This window comes from Alligator mississippiensis, chromosome 10, assembly GCF_030867095.1.
Source record: "Alligator mississippiensis isolate rAllMis1 chromosome 10, rAllMis1, whole genome shotgun sequence".
In the NCBI taxonomy this organism is placed as follows: Eukaryota; Metazoa; Chordata; order Crocodylia; family Alligatoridae; genus Alligator; species Alligator mississippiensis.
The window spans coordinates 45,289,303-45,309,629 of NC_081833.1; the positions used below are offsets into that span (position 1 = coordinate 45,289,303).

General features: G+C 44.8%; 1 protein-coding gene and 1 long non-coding RNA gene across 9 annotated transcripts in view; one reads left to right on the forward strand and one right to left on the reverse strand.

The window, feature by feature from the left end:
- Positions 1-20,327, reverse strand: part of LOC102559250 (galanin receptor type 1) — a 45,186-nt gene that overhangs the window by 2,728 nt on the left and 22,131 nt on the right. For 4 of the 8 annotated variants that reach the window (XR_001372871.3, XR_001372867.3, XR_002093507.2 and 1 more), the window contains one exon: positions 14,803-14,898. The exons of 3 other annotated variants lie outside the window; for them this stretch is intronic. The gene's annotated coding sequence lies outside the window, so the exon portion shown is untranslated. Of the gene's footprint in view, positions 1-13,909; positions 14,588-14,802; positions 14,899-20,327 lie in introns of those variants that run through there. One more of the 8 variants, XR_002093508.2, reaches the window with a different exon arrangement.
- On the forward strand, positions 7,736-16,003 carry LOC132243588 (uncharacterized). The gene is made up of 3 exons (XR_009455246.1): positions 7,736-9,744; positions 12,456-12,561; positions 15,015-16,003. It is a non-coding gene; the product is annotated as an uncharacterized LOC132243588 (long non-coding RNA).

Below are 20,327 nucleotides of genomic sequence, written 5' to 3' on the forward strand. Positions count from 1 at the left end.
ATCTTACCCACAGTTAAATTACTGCAGATGCAGATCTAGCTTTTTTCTCTTCTAATAAAGTCAGCCCCATTGTAGTACCTACTACAGTGCTGGGGTTCAGCAGTCTCAAGAGGAAGAACACAACCTTTAGTTTTGCCGCATGCTTTAAGGATGTTCCCTATCCAAGTACTCATGTGATTCATCTCCACTTCTCTTGGTTGCCTAAACCAAAGGAGGATGGTTGCCTAAACCAAACTGATGAGGAGGCAGAATATTGTGTTCTGCAACAAAGCTCCTATGAAACAAAGTTCTAACACATGGATGTCTAATACTCCAATGATAGAGGTAGTTCAAGAATAAATTGATTTGTGGACTTTATCTGTGAAGCTGCTCTTGAGATAATGGGCAACTAGATGTCAAAAGAAATTTAGTGAAGATAAGCATGAAGTGATGTCCATGGGCAAAAATAACCCCAAATCTACCTGCTTTATGATAGGCTCTACATTAGCTGCTACCACACAGAAAAGAGATCTGGGAGTCCTTGTGGACAGTTTTTTTAGAACATCAGCTCAGTAGGCATCAAAAGGGCAAACAAAATGTTAGAAAGTAGTAAGAAGGGAGTTGTAAACAAAACAGATAGTACCATTATGCCCCATTATAAATCCCAGTTTTGCTCCTCATACTTCAAAAAGGATATAAAAATACTAGAGAAATTAGGAGGGCAACAAAGACAATAAGTGGTTTGGAGGGGCTTCCATATGAGGAGAGACTAAGGAAGCTAAGCCTATTCAGTTTAGAAATGAGACACTTGAGGAGGGATATGATAAGGGTTTACAAAATACTAAATGGTAAGGGAAAAGTAAATTGTTTACTCTTTCCTGATACAAGAACTGGGGGTCAAAATGAAACTAATATGGGGTAGGCAACCCACAGAACAGGTGCCAGAGAATGGCACCTGAAGGCCTTTTGTTTGGCATGGGTGCCTCCAGGCAGGTGGTGGGGAAATGGCTGGGGCTGCATTGCCACAACAAGGATTGGGCCCCTTATGGCTTCCCCGCTATCTGCAACCTGGCACACCAACATCTTACAAATTGAGGTTGCAGGTGTTTTTGGCACTGCCCAAAATTTTGCTGATTCCTGAACTAGTAGGTAGTAAATATTAAAATAACAAAAGCAAGTTGGGTTTTTTGGGGTGGTTTTTTTTTTCCACACAGCATGTAATTGAAGCAGGGGTGGGCAAATTACAGGCTATGGGCTGTATACAGGCCACCAATTGATTCTGTCCAGCCCAGGGTGCCAGCAGACCCCAGAGCTGCTGCTTGCCTGTTAGCCACATCGAATCAATCAGCAGGCCCATGAGCATGGGCTCTGGCTCCAGGTATGCTGGGTGGAAGTAGCAGTGTCCATCCATCCGCCACCCCTGGCACCGCATGGTAGCCTGGGAGATGAAGTCCAACTGACCCTGCAGTTCAGAGTGGGTGGGTGGGGATGCTTCTACCCAGCACCCCCCACCTGCCTGCTCAGCACCACACAGCAGGGGGAGTGGGTTAAGGGAGGAACTGAGCCTCCCACCTTACCCTGGCCCCCCCCAGCTGGGTCTGCACAGTGGGTGGGGGAGGCCAAGAGTTGGGGGTATTTCTCCCCCCCACCCCTGCAGCCCAGCTCCACAGGGCTGTGAATGTAACAGCCTGTCCCTGGCACAGCACAACTCTTAGCCTCATGTCAGCCAAGCTGGGTAATGTGATGAGCAGAGCAGAGATAAGACACTACAGCCATGGGTGGACTCATGCTCCTGCTTCTGCTGCTGCTCTAGTGCCAGCCCCAGCTCAGCTGGTGTGTGTGTGTGTGTGTGTGTGTGTGTGTGTGTGTGTGTGTGCGCGTACGTGTGTGCGTGCGTGTGCATGCACTTGTATGTGTGTGTGCTTGCGCACAGCCTTCAACAGCTCACGAAAACTCATTGAGTGGCCCTCCAGTCCAAATAATTGCCCACCCCTGAATTACAGTATGGAACTCATTGCCATAAGGTGTGTGGAAACTTACAGTTTAACCAGATTAAAAAAGGAATTAGACAAATTAATGGAGGGGAGGTGAATCAGTAGCTATTGAGCACAGGAGTTAGGGATATAGCCTCTGAATCAGCACTTCCTAGACCTTAAATGCTGGAGGCTGCAAGTGGGAGAAGAACAGTGGAAAAAACCCTGGTCATACCCTGTTCACTCTCCCTTTCAGCATCCATTCTCTGCCACTGTGTGACATGGGAGACTGGGCAAAATAAGCATATAGACTGACCCAGTAAATAGCACCAATGTAATGAATGAAATCAAAAAATTAAAACTAATCAGTGGAAATGTTTGCACTGTCAAAGAATCCAGGATATAGAAGGCTGGAAAGGACCATAAAACATCATCTAATCCATCTTTTCATTCTTGCTGGTTTAATGACAACAGCCACCATGGCTGTGCCTCTACAATAATTTGATAACTAAATACTCTCATAGAATATAAAAACATAAGAACTGCTATTTTGGCAGTAGCTTGGAAAAATTACCTCCCCAAATGTGATCAAACAGGTGAGGAAAGCAGTTGCTATAAAATACTACAGCCCAGGTAGATTGGTAAAATGAATGGAGAGCTGGTTTTGGGTAACAAGCTAAGAGGAACTGTGGAAGGAGTAAGGTGGCCAGAACACTAACAAACAGGAAGGCAAGAGGCAGCTGGAGATAGGTAGGAAGAGTTCTTAGCTGCTGAAGAGGGTTCCTGGAATGGCCTGGGTTCCAGAGGTGAGTGTTGGTCTGGTTTTGTTTGCTTCTCTTCTCTGCTGAAGGCCAAGTTATGGCCTGGAATTAGTGGGTAGATTGCTATAGAACCCAAGATTAGGAAAGAGTCCATGGCTTGACTTTCTGCACTTTGAGAGAAAATATAGGGAAAACTCCCCACAACATCTCTCTCTCTCTTTTCCCCTGCTGCCACATGCTTCTTAACTTAAAGCAGCCAGTTTTTATTAAAAAAAGGCTGAGCATTTTCTTCTCTAACTACATCTTTTTAGTATTATATCATTATTTATACCACATCAGCTTAATTAGTATGATGTTTGTGAATATCTAGTAGTCATAAAAGTACATGAATTAATGTATGGGGACTTCTCACAACAAAACAATGAAGCAAAATCCAGTCCAGTTAAATCCAACCCTTCATTTTGGCTTAAGGTTTAATATCCTGGCCTGGTACAACCTCTGCAGTTCAGTTTCACAGTTCTGTCAACAGTTCCCTACTATTTATTCAAGTGGATAACATGTAATTATTTTCCTAGAACAGAGGTAATTTTCTTGTGAATTAATTAAATGAGTTTATTACAACTTGTACTGCCTACATATAGCTGTTGCTTAGCATACTGGGGTGAAATCAGTATGACTTCCTCTATAGTATTTTATCTCAGTTTGTGTCAGGTAGTTTATATATAGGTACGATCATTTGCAGTATGATGAAAATCCACCTCAAAACAAATACAGAGATATGTAAAAACCATTCCATTAAACTCTGGTGACCAGCTGACCAGAGCTTTTTGGGAGAAGAAAGTACAAAAAACTGTTATAAAATATACATAGAAGCAAAAGTGATTTTTATGTATTAAATCTGAGACCTCTTTGAAGTTCATGATTTTTGGCAAGAACTAAAGTATCCACCCTTCAAAACTTAGGCTCCTTTAAAATTTCCTGAAGCTTGACAGGTATTTAAGCACCAAAAATTCACCAGTCACTTTAAAATACCAGAAACACCTTCTATTTCCTATAGACACTTTTGTATTTATGCTCAGTGCAAGGAATTTTTCCAGTGCTGCATAGATCAAATGAATAGTACCTTTTGCAAAACCCATATATTGAACGCCAACAGACAAATCATTAACAGAAAGGCTTTTAGCTTGTAATAAAATATGAAGCTAATGCAACTTGTTTTAACTGGATAGAAAAACACTCTTTTTTTCTTAAATAGCTGGTCACAAATGTCAGTAAATCTTCAGTGCTACAATTTTGTTATCCACAAAATGTTTGTCTAGACTTTACTCTGTTTATTACTACTCATTCAAACTGCTTGTTGTTCAGGGTAATCAAGGGAAGAAAAGGTGAAGTCAAATGAGCAGAGAATGCCAGTTTGATGAGCAGTTTAACAAACACTGAAGCTACTGAAAAGCTATTTAGAGCTGGATTTTTTCAGATAAGTGAAACAGTTACAAGTTAATGTATTAAATAAGCTTAAAAGAAAACTTTAAAATATCATCAGTTGCAAGTTCTTGAATGGTATCAAATTTAAGAATAGAGACAGTGCTGTATTCAGTTGAGCTTAAAAAGCAATCTGTTAAAGGGTGATAACAATTGAAAAGTGGCAAAAAATGTAGCAGTTTAAACAACCAGGGATATACTATAATTTACAGAGAGGGAAGGGAAGGGAAGCACAGGCCAGGAGCAGAACAGGATAGTGTCAAAATAAATATGATCTATTCAAGTAAGGTTTGTTATTTTAGAGTACTTGAGATACTAGCCAAATTCCATTCCTGACCTCAGAGTAGCTGTTCTTAAACAACATTTTAAAAACCAACTTGAAATTGTGGAACAAGAAATCCACAGACTGGATTATATTAAGTATGGTCTCAACATTTTGAGTTCTTATTCCATTACCTGGACTAACTTTTTAATAAGCACTATGTCTTAGAATTGCTAGGAAGAGATGGGATTCACCTAACAAAGGAAGGGAAGAGCATCTTCACAGATAGGCTCATTTACCTAGTGAGGAGGTCTTTAAACTAGGTTGTCTGAGGGATGGAGAGCAAAGCCAGGGGGAAAGTGGGTGACCTGCAGGAAGCACAAGCAGGAGGGGGCAACAAAGGAGACCTTCTCATTCTTCCTGACAAAGTAGCAATTGACTAGTTACCTCAGGTGTCTGTACATGAATGCATGTAGCCTGGGAAACAAGCAGGAAGAACTGGAAATCCTGGCATAGTCCTAGAACTATGATGTGATTGGAATACAACAGATTTGGTGGGATAGCTTGGATGATGGAAGCACTGTCATGGATGGGTATAAACTTCAGGAAGGGCAGGCAAGGGAGGAGAGGAGGAGGAGTTTATGTAAAAGAGCTGTGTGATATTGAAGATAGGCCTGTTGAAAGTCTCTGGGTTTGGTCAGAGGAGAGAACAGCAAGGGTGATGTTGTGATGGGTGTGTGCTACAGACTCCCAGACCAGGAAGATGAGGTAGATGAGGCTTCTCAAACAGCTAATGGAAGTTTCCTGATCACAGGCCCTGGTTCTCATGGGGCACTGCAATCATCCCGACATCTGCTGGGAGATTAATACAGCAGTGCACAGGCAAGGAAGGGCCCTGAACTTCAGAAGAGTAGACTTTAACTCACTCAGGACAGTGATGGGCAGGATTAGGAAAGTGATGTGCAGGAGTCGGAAAGGAGTTCAGGAGATCTGGTTGTATTTTCAAGAAACATTACTGGGAACACAGGAACCATCCCAATGCAAAGGAAGATTAACAAATATGGCAGAAGACCAGCTTGGCTTAGCAGCAAATTCTTCAATGAGCTAAAACACAGAAAGGAAGCTTACAAGAAGCGGAAACTTGAACAAACAACTAGGGAGGAGTATAAGAGTATTGCTTGGGCATGCAGGGATGGAATCAGGAAGGCCAAAGTACAATCAGAGTTGCAGCTAGCAAGGGACATGAAGGGTAACAAAAAGGGTTTCTATAAGTATGTCAGCAACAAGAGGAAGGTCTGGGTCCTTTACTGAATTGGAGAGGGAACCTAGTGACAGATGATGGGGAAAAGGCTTGTTTACCTCAGTCTTCACAGGCAAGTCAGCTCCCAGACTACTGCACCTGGCAGCACAGTTTGGGGAGGAGGTGAGCAGCTAAAAGTGGTGAAAGAACAGGTTAGGGACTATTTAGAAAAGCTGGATGTGTACAAGTCAATGGAGCTAGATGTGATGCACCCAATGATGCTAAGAGAGTTGGCCTATGTGATTGCAGAGCTGCTGGCCATCATCTTCGGAAACTCATGGCGACCAGGAGATTGGTCCTGGATGATTGAAAAAAGGGCAAATTAAGTGCCCATCTTTAAGAAGGGGAAGAAGGAGGATTCAGGGAACTACAGACTGATCAGCCTCACCTCGATCCCTGGAAAAATCATGGAGCAGATACTCAAGGAGTCCAGTTCTAAGCACTTGGAGGAAAAGGTGACTATCAGTGATCATCATGGATTGACCAAAGACAAGTCATGCCTGACCAACTTGATTGCCTTCTATGATGAAATGATCAGCTCTATAAGTGTGAGGAGAGCAGTGGATGTGATGGATGACAGCAAGCTGGGTGGAGTAGTAGACAGGCTGGAGGGTAGCCCTAGGATTCAGACAGGGCTTGACAAACTGGAGGATTGGACCAAACAATCTTATGAAGTTCAATAAAGACAAATGCAAAGTCCAGCACTTAGAACAGAAAAAATCCATTAACTGGCACAGGCTGGGGACCAACTGATTAAGCAACAGCTCTGCAGAACAGGACCTGGGGGTTACAGCGGACAATAAGCTAAATATGAGCCAACAATGTGCCCTTATTGTGAAGAAGGCTAATGACATACTGTAGGAGCGCTACCAGCAGATTGAGAGAAGGGATTATTCTCCTTTATTTTGCACTGGTGAGGTCACATTTAGACTACTATATCCAGTTTTGGGCCCCCCACTACAGAAGGGATGTGGAAAAATTGGAAGAGTCCAGCAGAGGACAACAAAAATGGTTACAGGACTGGGGAACATGACTTATAATGAGAGGCTGAGGGAACTGGGCTTATTTAGTCTGGAGAAGAGAAAACTGAGGGGGGATTTAATAATAGCTTTCAGCTACCTGAGGGGTGGTTACAAAGAGGATGGAGTTAGATTGTTCTCCATGGTGGCAGATAACAGAACAAGGAACAAAGGTCTTAAGTTACAGCAAGGGAAGTTTAGGTTAGATATTAGGAAAAGCTTTCTCATGAGGAGGGTAGTAAAGTACTGAAACAGGTTACCTAGAGAGGTTGTGGAAACTCCATCCTGGGTTCTTAAGGCCCAGGTAGACAAAGCCTTATCTGGGATCGTATAGTTGGGGATGATCCTGTTTGAGGACGGGGTTGGACTAGATGACCTCCTGAGGTCCCTTCCAACCCTAACTTTCTATTCTATGATTCTAATAATTATCTCATAATGACTCCATGATTCTAATTCTCATAATTCTAATTATAATTCATAATTATAATTCTCATAATTCTAGTTCACATAATTATCAGTTGTCTGCTCTTAAATTGTATTTCAAGTAGAACCCCCAGGGCTCTATCCCTAAATAATTAAAGGATGGAATAGAGAATACATTTAAAATGATGCTACACTGGGAGGGATTGCAAATAGGGTCAGACAGAAGGCAGGTTTGAGGAGAGATTTGAAATTTGGGTTTGGTTCAGGTTGGACAGAAGCCATCCTGGAATTTCTTGCAAAAAGGCAGTTTTTTTGCCCCTGAGCTGAAATCAATGTTTCATAGCTTCATAGTAGCTAGGGTCAGGAGGGACCTGAACAGATCATCTAGTCTGACCCCCTGCCACAGGCAGGAATGAATGCTGGGTTCACAAGACCCCAGACAGGTGATCATCCAACCTCCTCTTGAATTTGCCCAAGGTAGGGGCAAGGACCACTTCCCTGGGAAGTTGGTTCCAGATTTTGGCCACCCTAACTGTAAAATATTGCCTTCTGATCTCTAACCTAAACCTATTCTCCATCAGCTTATGACCATTGTTCCTTGTCACCCCAGGTGGTGCTGGGGAGAAAAGAGCTCTGCCTATTTGCTGTTGATTCCCCCTGATGAGCTTGTAGGCAGCCACCAGGTCCCCACCTCAGCCTCCTCTTGCTGAGGCTGAACAGGTTCAGGTCTCTCCACATAGGGCCCGTCCTGCTGCCCTCTCACCAAGCAGGTGGCCCTTCTCTGGCTTGGTCACATCCCTTTTGAAGTGTGGTGCCCAGTACTGGACGCAGTACTCCAACTGCGGCCTGACCAAAGTCGCATAGAGGGGGAGTATCACCTCTCTGGACGAGCTTGAAATGCACCTTTGGATGTATGACAAGGTATGGCTGGCCTTGCTGGCTGCAGTCTGGCATTGGCGGCTCATGTTCATCTTGGAGTCAATAATGACTCCAAGATCCCTTTCCACCTCTGTGCTTTCAAGAAGGGAACTCCCCAGCCTGTATGTATGCTGTGGATTCCTTCTCCCAAGGTGCAGAACCCTGAATTTGTCTACGTTGAACCCCGTCCTACTACTTTTAGAGGCTAATGATGTGATGGTCTGTACTGGGATCTTTTTAGATTAGGCTACAATTCATCCAGTCTTTCTTTATCCTTTTATTTTAAAGATGGGCTCTGTGGTTGTGCTTTAGTTCTCAGACACATCACCTCACTGTGCAGATTTGACTTAGATGGGTTTGCTAATTTTCATCTTCAGCTAGACAGCTGGCCTTGTCCATACTGGGGAAATAGCAGATGAAATATATTTTAACTTTAGTAAGGCTGTAGTCCTGTATGCCCTTGGTTACTTTGTCTGGAGAAAACTATGAATGGTTCAGAGATTGACTTCTCTCCTGCCAGTAGTTCCATCCATACCCTGTGCAAAACGTGATCATGATGCATGGGATTAAAACCATTATTTCCCCAGGCTTTGACTGCTCTTGGTGTTTTTACATGTGAACATGGGGCAGAAGCATTGCCTTGGTTCTGCATACATATTAAGGCCCTTGGGCATATGCAAGGAACATATTTCAGTTCCTGTTGTACCTCCTGTCACCTCTCCTGGAAAGCCAGGTGGAAGGGATAAGGAAAACACATGGAAAGAATTTGCTTTCTAGACTGACTTCTTTCAATTTCAAAATTCTATAAAAAAGTTACTAAAATAGTTTAGGACCTGTGCTGCACACAGCACCCCACATCCCCTCCCTGGCCATTCTAGAGTGGGCACCACATGCAGCATGGGTCCTGGACTGGCTGGAGTCAGGTGCTGTATGCAGCATATGTCCTAGATTAGCCCATGTGGGGGACAGTGTGGCATGGTGCTAGATTGGATCTGGCATGCAAGATGATGGGGCAGGTCCATAGGCCTGATCCAGCCAGTGGGGCTGGCCATATGCCATGCATCTGGCCCATGGACTGGCCATGTGCTATTCATCTGGCCTGTGATGCTAGCTGAGTATGACTCACTCCTCACTCTGCGAATAGTCTTTTAGCCTCTCAGTGTCCCTCTCTTCAAACTTCATGCTGTTTAAGACATACACTTGTTGCAACATAGCGCTAGTTCAGTGGTTCATAACCAGGGTTCTGGGGCACCTGGAGAGGTGCCACAAAATCCTTTGAAGGGTACTGTAACAGGGAACCCTAGCCCTGTAATGAGGAAGCAGGTTTGCCCCTTTAAGGCCAGAACTTTCTGGGCATGGAGGGCTGGTAAGGAAGGGGTTAAATGCTGAACCTGGATGGCTAGTCAGCTGACCGGAAAAGGCAGGACTATAAGAACCCTGGTTTGAACTGCAGTAAGAGAGCAGCAGCTGAAGGGGAAGTAGTGTGTCTGAGAGTTGTATAAAGAAGCTTGGGGAGTGGGCTATTGTAGGAAGGGAGAAGCTCCAGAAACCCCTGAGAGATGGTGGCTGCACCACAGCCTGGCTACTGTAGCCGACATTGCGGAGCCAAAGCAGGAAACAGGTTTATGTAAGCTGACCTGCTGCTTTACTTGGTCGTGTACAGTTATTTATTTATTTATTTATTTATTTACTTATTTTTGTGATTATGGTATAACACCGGTGGATTGGGTGAGGCTATTGGGGGACAGAGAAGGCCTCATTTTGGGGACCCCCAATGGAGTGGGGACTTCAGTGCCAGTGAGGACACAGCTTTTGGGGGCACAGATGCCAGCGCCGGTGAGGTGCACAGTGAGACAGAGCTGCGGAAAGCCCAAGTGCCAGTAAGGGTGCAGTTTGGGGGACACAAACCCCGGCACTCGAAGAATGACCTTAAAAACACCAGGAAGGTCTGGTGCACCTGGGGTGCAATTATATTTTTGTTTGGACTGACAGGATGTGGGTTTGGGGTTGCACCCTAGTTGTGAGCTTGTGGCCCCCTGGCTGTGGGGCCGGAGCCCGTGCCTCTGGGCCAGGGAGGGCCGGGCTCCAGAAGGGAACAGAAAAGGGGGTCACAAGCCTCCAAACACTAGAGGGAGGGAGGGAGAGAGAGAGGGGGGGGGGGGGGGAAGGCTAGAGCCTTGGAGTCAAACCCTGTTTACTGGGTTTGGATGGGGAGGCCTAGCTAGAGAAAAAACAGGGGTCTGGCCACTCTAGGAGAGACCCCAATGTACCCAATATAATAGGCAGTCTCCCTCTCGCATAATGATTTCCATCAAGATGTGGCAGGAGAGATTAGGGCAGGACTGAAGAATTCCAAGGAGGCCTGATGTAAGGCACGGATGACCAGGAAGATGGCACTGGGGATGGCGCTGTTACAGGTACCATGAGATGTAAGAAGATAAGTACAGTCTCAGGTTCTTCCCTGCCTCGCTGTTCCCCACCCCCACTGGCTGGCCCCTCTGCAAGGAGGATGTAAGCACTGCAATAAAGAAGTTAGCTTTTTTAAATGGGGGCCACTCACTTCACAAAAATTACAGAAAAATGCCTTGAGAACAACTGTACTAGTTCCTACTTGCTTGGCTGAAGTCATTATCTTAAGAAGATACGGAACTGGAGCAATTAACACTCTCACTCTCTGCTAATTGAGACCAGGTGTTCTGCTGGTACATGTTTACGGAAGTACAACTGAGGAAACTCTTTGAAAACTTTAGCCCTACAGTAACCTCCAAAAAGACTTTGAATAACTCTCTCAAAGTTATGAAATTGCTTTAAGTCTTTTAAAAACTCTGTGACATTGTTTCATGTTATCATGAAACATGCATTTATTTGCTTTAAAGCAAAATTGAAATTGCTGGTGATATTATTTTGAGTGTTGTTCATGTATAAATCTTTAGAAATGCAGTTTTATTTCTTAACATTTAAGAACAAAAGGGAACTGTTTTATTCAGACTATGAATAGACTATAAGACTAAAGGTACAGAAAGCCTCTATTCAGAAAGTAAAAAGCATTTCATGACCTGCACTTCTGTAGTGGGAGGCTTTAGACACTTGATCTTGGAGAAGTTTTGTGTTTAGTAGTGTTAGGGTGACAGTATTTGGATCTTGGGGGACATTGGATTTGCAGCTGAATAGAAAGGCTTTAGCCTGTGGCCCAGCAAAGCCGCTAACCACAAGGCAGAATGATATATTAAAAGTAACATTGCAAGACACTTAGGCAAGCATTTTCCTCACAATGTGACAGTGTTGTAAGATATATAGCTCACTGTGTAAAGAAAACAGGATACAGCTCTCCAGCTATTGTCAGGAGATAAAGCAGAAGTAAGACCTTGGAGATGAAGGAGTCGGCAAGAAACAGCAAGTGACCAGAGGAAGCAGAGGTCAAAGTCATAGGCATGCACTCATAGCAAAAAGGCATGTAAATGAGTGAAATGTATAGGCAATTCCATGCTAATGAAGTAAATAGTAAACAGAGGCAGAGCTTGAGATGAGAGAATATGGGTGGAACAAAGGAGGGACAAAGGTGGAGCAAATGTTAATATACATGAATCAAGGTGTATAAATATGGAAAAAACTAATGTTCACAGTGACTCCCTGGTTTGTTGGAGCTAGTCTGATGCTGTCTCCATTTTGAATAAAGCTGTTGCTACCAATGTGTGCAGGTGTTTGTTCTCTGACCAACTGGATCATCATCTCCCTAGCTGTGGAGCACTGCATGGAGTAAGGGTTTAACAAGTAGTATGCATGCTTTATTACCCTGTATTAGATGCAGTGTAGAGTATCTTGGAAAAGATATTGCTAGCTAGACTCTAGGACTACAGCTGCATAGCATTTAGTCTGTTTTTTCTCCTGTTCCCCATATCATTAATACTGGGTCACATAATCTTTCAGCAAAAACATGAGTCACTAAATTATCCTGACTACCAGTACAACAGGTAATAGGGGAAAAAGACGGCTTTGAGAGGCTCATAAAATGTTTTGTCAACTATTCCAGTCTCCTCAAACTGATTCCTCTCCCATATATTACTAATAAATATTAAGCATAATTGATTCCACCTTCACTACCAACTGGCCCTCAATTTGTTGACTAATTTATTGTTGAGATAATGAGAGAAATTAATATTGAGGAGAAAAAGCAACAGTCTCAGGAAGCTAGGCTATTTAATCAGTAGGAAGATAGTATTATGATATGGAATAGAGAATTTTCAAGTGAGATAAACAGGCTCCACTTCCAGTGCCCCTCAGCAATAGCAGAAAGAAAACAGCAGACAGATCATTGATAAGTGGCTTATGTGTTGCCAGGACAACTCCTCCTCACCAGCATCCTCCTGCTTAAATGAGAGCTGCAACTGAAGCACCACAGCTGATTACAGCAGCCACAGACTAACAAGAGAGACTGTCTTAGATGGTAAGTTTTCAAACAAGTCATCAGTCCAAACCAACACTTAAAGAGAAATACTGCATGTACAAAATGCCATGGACTGATGTATATTTCTTGAGACTGAGCTTTGATCTGTTAAGCAGAACAGTGTTGGGGGGCAAAGATAAAAAGCTGAGTTCTGAGTTAAAGTAATCTTGATCAGTCTTAGATTTAGTCCCTTGGCTTCTCAGTGATCCAGCTGTGGGGGATGACTCTAAAAGCTTTGGTTTAGTTAGCAGCTAAGCTAACAGCTGTGACCAGCATGCCACTTATACATTATCTCCTCTGGAAGTATGCTACCTGTTAGGTTTTGCACATACTTTGGCACACAAGGGTGGTAAAGTTAGCAGATTTGTGCTGAGTGTAACCATTTGACAATTGAGGTTGTCCAATTCAGTCTCCTACTCCTTATTGGTATTCTGAGACTCTTTTGCACTCTTAGAACACTTCCCAAAGTAGTTTGTGCACTTGAAAGGTTCAGAATGCCATAAGGAGTTGCTAGTACATCATCCACAGGACAACCCCAGCACAGGCTCTGGGCAGCTGCAGCCAGAAGGGTCCCGACAGTGGCAAGCTTGCTCACTGCCAGGTTCTACTTTTGTCTGGCCTCCAGCACCATCTGCTGCCACTCATTGTGGGCAGGGCCACCTCTCTCTGTATCTGTTTCCCCCTCCCACACCTACAGTATGTCCCTGCAGCTTATAACAGTTTCTGGCCCTGCACCAGAAGCAGTGATGGGTATCAAATGTGGATGCAGCTGGCAAGTTTCTGCTGAGGATTGGGATGTCTGCCTGAGCCCCTCCTTGGGGCAGATGGGTAGGCTGGAGGCTGAACTTGCTGTAAGTGCCCATGCCAGCTCCTCCCACACCCTGCCCACTGCCCTATCCCACATAGGGAGGTTTGATAAGCTGTTGCAGGGTGGGGGGAGGTGCTGAGCCAGCCTGTGACAGCTCTCCAAAACTTCCTGTGTTGCCCGTAGGCCCAAATAACTGCCTATCCCCTGTCATAACAGAACAGAAGTTTGGCACAAAACCGGTCCATACCTGTAACAGAACAGAAGTTCTACATGCACACTGCTTTAACAAGGGCACAACCTGGTCTAAGATTTAAGCCCCTGCCCCCACCTCCACCAAAGGGTGAATGTGTGTTCTGTTTGCTACCAATCTAAACTACACTGCTTACAGAAAACTGCATAACTTAGATCAATTCTGTCTTGGGCTTTTGCACTTCTGTACCTAGCCACAGTGAATTAGTGGCAGAGCTGAGAACAGAATGTGGGAGAGTTCCAGTCACTCATGTTTCTTAAACCAGTTGAAATGGCAATTGGGACTCATAGTAGAAATGATATCTTTTATTAGACCAACAAGATTTTTGCAAAAAAGTGGATACCTTAACACGGTTGATACACTTGCACTTTGCATTCCTGGCTTGCCAGGCCTGCTTCTGCTTTGTCCTAAAGCTGTGTTCTCAACCTTTTATGGACTTGGAGAACCCCTCCCTGGACTTGAGGCACTTTTCTATAACTCTTGTGAATTGAATGGGGTTGTCCCGGCATGGACAAGCCTGAACCTGCACTTATCTGTTTATTTCCTAACAATTCGCTTTTCTCCTCACACCTCAATTCAGTGGCACCCCAGGGTGCCTCCACACTGGGAGAGAATCACTGCCATAAAGGTTGCTTGCTGTCTCATCCTCCCACTGTTTTCTGAGGTAACTTCAAATGTTGAACCTCCACTCTTTTGCTGTAACTTTGCTCTTCCACCTCCTTCTTTGGATTATCTAAACTAACTATTCATTCAGTCATACTGAACTACTCTTCAGCTTGCTACAGGGGAAGCTTTCAGACATCTCACCCAGGATGTACTGGAGGTGCCTCATATGTTTTTAAGGACAAAGAAAAATGTTTGGAACACTGAATTAATTGACTGTTTAGAGCTGCTCCTCTTGAAGAGCTGTTACTTCACTTGGATCGTCCAGGATTATGATGTTTCATGAACTGGCTGTTCAGACTGTCCTATAATAAACCAAATGTATTAAATTACTTAGTTTTTTGTGGGGGAGAGGTTGTTTCATTTTGTTTTCATGGATCTGTCTGTAAACTTGGCAGATAACACTACCTCCTACATTGAAAATAAGAAGCACTCATAAATAAAAGCTCTTGTATGCATTGTACAATTGCTGTTGCAAAGCAGGCAGTCTGTTGCTTTTGCAGATTGCTCTAGCACTCACCTGAGGCTCAAGTAAATAGCAAATTACTGAGGGTCCTTGTCTGGGTTGGGCTGCTCAGATACTCTCAGCTGAGGTATGGTGCCACCTATCTGAGGGCTGAGACATGAAAATACAATCAAACTCCTGAAGGAAACAATTGAATAAAGCATTTTTACTAACCTGTGTAAAGTGCCTTCTAGAACTGAAATAGATCTTCCTTTATGTCTATTTAGGATGATACGATCAGCCAAAGAGGATGCAAACAAACTACAAGAAAACTTGTTTCTGCTGATTAGTAATAACTAACTAGTGCTTGTGTTCCTTTACAAGTTAGGACAACAGAATTTCTTAATGCCTTTTGAGTTCTGAGAGACTCCATTTTGTTCTTGTATGGAATTCATCAAAAGGGGAAGTCTGGCCTCAGGAATAGAAGCAGTCTGCTGGCCAGCTGCCCCTTTTGGACAGCTTTGAATTCCTCCCTTTCCAATGTGCATGAGGCTGGCGGGGCATGGTGGCAGTGGGCAGGGAGTCCCCCCAGGTGGCTGCAGTGGTGTTAGCTGGCAGGGGTGGGGGGAGTGCCAACTGGCAGTCAGAGATCACCCACAGACACTGCCGGTGGTGTTGGCGGTGGGGTAGTGGCAACTGTCTGCAGGTGCCGGTGGCAGCATTGGTGGTGCCTCTCTCAGTGGGTGCACCACTAATCTCAGGGGGTGCACATGCATCGCCAATGCTTCCCAAATGTGTTAGTTCACCCTGCCTCACTCTAATTCTCTTATAGTCTTAATCCTCAATGCCTCTTGTTGTTCCCTCCTATTATCTAAGGTGCTTTGAATTGTCCTTTTTCACTTTCTCATCCAGTGCATTAGAAGAGCCTATACATTTGTTTTTAACGAACACAGGCTTTGTATTGTATAAATACTGAACTTCTTAGAGTGGGTAATAACCTGAGAAGTCTGATGAACAGTAAACAGCACCTGTTTTGTCTAGCTGCATGGTGAAGAGTCTGCAATGGAGTAACAACCTGTGTTTTATCAAGCTTTATTTTTCTCTGCTGCCAAAGTCTTCATGACCACACTTGAAAAGAGATTTGATTTTCAGTGACACTGGAATGAGCATGTCCAAACTGTTGCAAAAAACCAGGGCTGTTCAACTGGTGGCCTGTGTGCTGTAAATGGCTCAAGAAGGGTTAAATTGTGTCCCCCAGACTTGTCTGACTGCCACTCTCTCCTGATTGTAACAGTAGCCAGAGTCTCCAGGCTCTGCCTCCTTCCTCCAGCTTGCCACTTCCTAACCCTATCCCAGGGGGTTGGACAGTGCAGCAGCTTGGGGAGCAGTGGAGTGTGCAGCTTGGGGTCCACAGCTAGTCCTGCTGCAACCCATGGGGCATATGGGCCCCCCAGCCATTTGGAAATTGGACAGCCCTGCAACAGAGCACTACCCAAGCTGTTAGGCAAAATGCAGGTCATTTGTGGGGTTCCTGTTAGCAAAACAAATTTGATGATTAAGTTATTTCTGTAAGGCAATCCTGTTTATTTACAGAAAATGTACCAAGTGCTGTTTCCTTGAGCACAGGAATAATGACAGCATCTTTGCTAACAGTTCCAAGCCTCTTTCACCCAGAACTTTAACCCCTAGGTCTTTAGTTCTTTTCTCCAGGCCTCGCTACCGGGGGAGCACACGGTTGACAGCCCAGAGGTCACAAGTTCAAGGCCCTGTTGAATTCCAATTAATCTGCAAATTCTGCTAGATACCTTTTCACACACAGACATGGGGGGGGGGAAAAGAAAGGACTGACAGTCTTCTGCAGTTGTGCCCTCCTACTTGTAGCCCGTCTGATGTTTCTCTTCTACTAAAATACCTTGTGAAATCATGCCAACCCAAAAGCTTGCAAATAAAGGAAAAAGATTGCAACTATTTAGTTGGGCTAAGTTCTGCATAGTGAAATCCCACATACTTCAAATTCTTAAATGGCCTTAAAGTGTTCCTGCTTTGGGCCCCAAGCCCACATACTGCTTGCACAGCAGCCCAGCCCTGCCCAAATCCCTTCCTCGCTCTCTCCCTATGTGGGCCTCAATCCCTCCAACCTCTGCCAGACTTACCTATGGGAGCTGTTCTCCAGGCTGCCTGGCAGCCATGGGCATTTGTACGTGTGCACATGCACATGGTACCCCATGTTGATTGCCCTTCTCCTGCTCCCCCTAGCCCCTTGCAGGCTGGAACCCTGCCAGCCTGCAAGAGGAAAACTATCATTTCCTGCATTTTTCTCCATCAAATGAGAAAATCCGTGTTTTACCATGTGTTTCCATCAAACAGAAAACCCAGATCCCTGATCACCAGGTTTTGGAACTGATGTCAGCTGAGGGATGGGGGGGGAGATGCCTGTTTTTCTGTGGTATTCTTTTTTTGTTTTGGAGATGCCAGCATTCTCACAAGACTATACAGTGATATATTCAATGAGAGTAATTAATAAAGCACTTGGCTTTATTTAACTGACAAGTGCCTGACTCAGTCTGATACTGCTCAGGCTTCTGAACACAGTGTAGATGCTTGCTATGGCATGCACAGAAAAGCCATATAATCTTGATCCTATTCTAACAGTATGTAACTTGTTGATATTCTCATAAAATGGGCACAAGATGACAGAGTACCTCCTATCTGTGACACTCCTATTTGTCCTGGGCAGAACAAAACTTATGTGTAAAATATATAGCACTGGTTGGTAAACCTACTAGAGATTAAACACGGACCATGAAGGTGTGCACTTCCTTTGTCATAGCAGTTATATGTTCACATGTTTGCAAAGGCATAATGTATCTGTGCACTGGCAGTGTCAAACTGAGTTTTTCTAGCATTGCAGAAGTCATAACCACTTTGTTTCCTCTGTGGTTTATATGGCCATCTTCTCAGGCCTTCACGTCAACAGCGTTCTTCAGTACTTGCAGTCCTGTAACATGCAATAATCTATAAAGCTCTTCAAATCAAGGACTAGTCAAACACCCTTTAGTTTTGCTACAAAATACCTGCAGGTGGAAAGTCTCTTATTCCTCCTCCACATTTGATTTCTATCCATTTCTTAACTTTTTCATTTACCTCTAAACCTATGGAAAACCGTATACTCTCAAGCAAATGAGAACAACCACTTCTCAAAATTCTGAAGACCCATCATCTGTCTCTAAACACATTACTCTGTTGAGTTTGATTCAGCAGTTGACAGCTCACATTGAAAACAATTACTTCATCCTGGGAGAACAAATGCAAAGAATATAATGATCCAGTCACCAGAAAGGAGTTGTTCAATACGGTTTGACAGCTTTATTATAGTCCTCTGGTTCCTTGTCCCCCATGCCTGATAATTCATCTAAATGCATTGTGGATTGTATGAGGTATTTGTTTCCTAGTTTGCCACTTTCAGTCTTTTTACTGCATGTAGTCCAGCACACAATGTGGTTGGACTGTCATTATTGTTCTTTTCCACACATCTCGAGATTCAGTTTTACCCTGATGTCCCCATTTCTCACTTTGCACTTCATCTTAAGTGACCCATTTTCTGTGCAGATGATTACCATATTTTATGGTGTATAGGTCAACACGGTGTATAAATCAATTCCATATTTCGGATCCAAAAAGTTAGGATTTTCATCGATCTGATGTATAAGTCAATCCCACCTCACCAGAGCCACCTCCCAGGGAAGGCTTGCCTCTAGGGCAGCATGGGGTGATGGCATAATTTCATAGTTGGTAGGGTCAGAAGGGACCGGAGCAGATCATCCAGTCCAACTCCCTGCTGTGGGCAGGAAAGAGTACTGGGGTCAAATCACTCTGGCTAGGTGTCTATCTAGCCTCCTTTTGAAGACTCCCAGAGTAGAAACGAGCACCACTTCCCTTGGAAGTTGGTTCCAGATCCTAGCTGCCCTGACTGTGAAGTAATGCCTCCTGGTATCTAGCCTAAATCTATTTTCTATCAACTTGTGGCCATTATTCCTTGTTACTCTTGGTAGCACTCAGGGGAACAGGGACTTTCCCATTGCCTGCTGGTTCCCCTTGGTCAGTTTATAGACAGCCACCAGTTCCCATCTCGACCTTCTCTTGTGGAGGGTGAACAGGTGTTCAGGTCCTGTAGCTTCCCCTCTTAGGGCCTGCCTTGCTGCCCCCTGATCATGCGAGTGGCCCTCCTCTGGACCCTCTCAATGCTGTCCACATCCCTCCTGAAGTGCGGCGCCCAGAACTGGACGTACTCCAGCTGTGGCCTGACCAGTGTAGCATAGAGGAGGGGAGGATCACCTCCTTGGACCTGCTCATGATGCATCTGTGGATCAAGGTGCAGTTAGCCTTCCTGACAGCGTCCCCACATTGTTGGCCCATATTCATCTTGGAGTCATTGATGACTCCAAGGTCCTTTTCTGCCTCTGCACTGATGAGAAGGGAGTTCCCCAGCCTGTAGGTATGCTGCTGGTTCTTCCTCCCCAGGTGCAATACCTTGCACTTGTCGGTATTGAAATCCATCCTGTTCTCATCCATCCACCCCTGTAACCTGTCCAGATCTAATTGCCACCTGTTCCTCTCCTCTAGTGTGCCCACTTCTCCCCACATCTTAGTGTTGTCCATGAATTTGAACAAGGTACTTTTCACCCCCTCATCCAAGTCACTGATGAAGATGTTGAACAGTGCGGGCCCGAAGACCGAGCCCTGGGGAACTCCACTGCCCACATCCCTCCAGGTCGAAAATGAACCATCCACCACCACTCTCTGGGCGCGGCCCTCCAGCCAATTAGTGACCCATCTGACCGTGTAGGTATTGACACCACAGTCGCCTAATTTTTTAATGGGAATGGGGTGAGAGACAGTGTCGAAGGCCTTTCTAAGGTCCAGAAAGACTACGTCCACCACGACACCTGCAGCTAAGGCTTTTGTGACCTGGTTGTAGAAGGCCACCAGGTTGGTCTGACAGGACCTGCCTCTAATGAACCCATGTTGGTTGCCCCTAAGCATAATCTCCCCTGCTAGTCCCTCGCATATGCACTTGGATAATTTTCTCAAAGAGCTTCCCCAAGACTGAGGTAAGACTAACGGGCCTATAGTTTCCTGGGTCCTCCTTCCTCCCTTTTTTGAAAATGGGGACCACATTGGCCCTTTTCCAGTCCTCTGGCACCTTGCCAGAGCACCATGGAATGACCTCTGCTAATTCCTTCAGCACTCTGGGGTGGAGATCATCAGGACCTGCTGATTTGAACATGTCTAGTCCCACCAGAAGTTCCCTAACTTTGTCCTCACTGACCCTGGGCCTGGCTGTGCCTCCATTGGGACCGTTGGGGATCCCAGGGTGGGGATGACCTGGTCCCTGTTCAGAAAAATAGAGGCAAAGAAGTTGTTAAAGAGATTAGCATGAGGGTAGCTGGGTGCACTGACAGAGACGGTGTGCAAGGTGCTGGGGCAGCATCAGCCTGCTGGAAGCCTGCCCAGCTGGTGTTAAGGGGTGCTACCACCATAGGTGGAATGACCAGGGCTCCCTGCAGATCAGGGGCTGCCCAGCTCAATGGCAGCTCAAC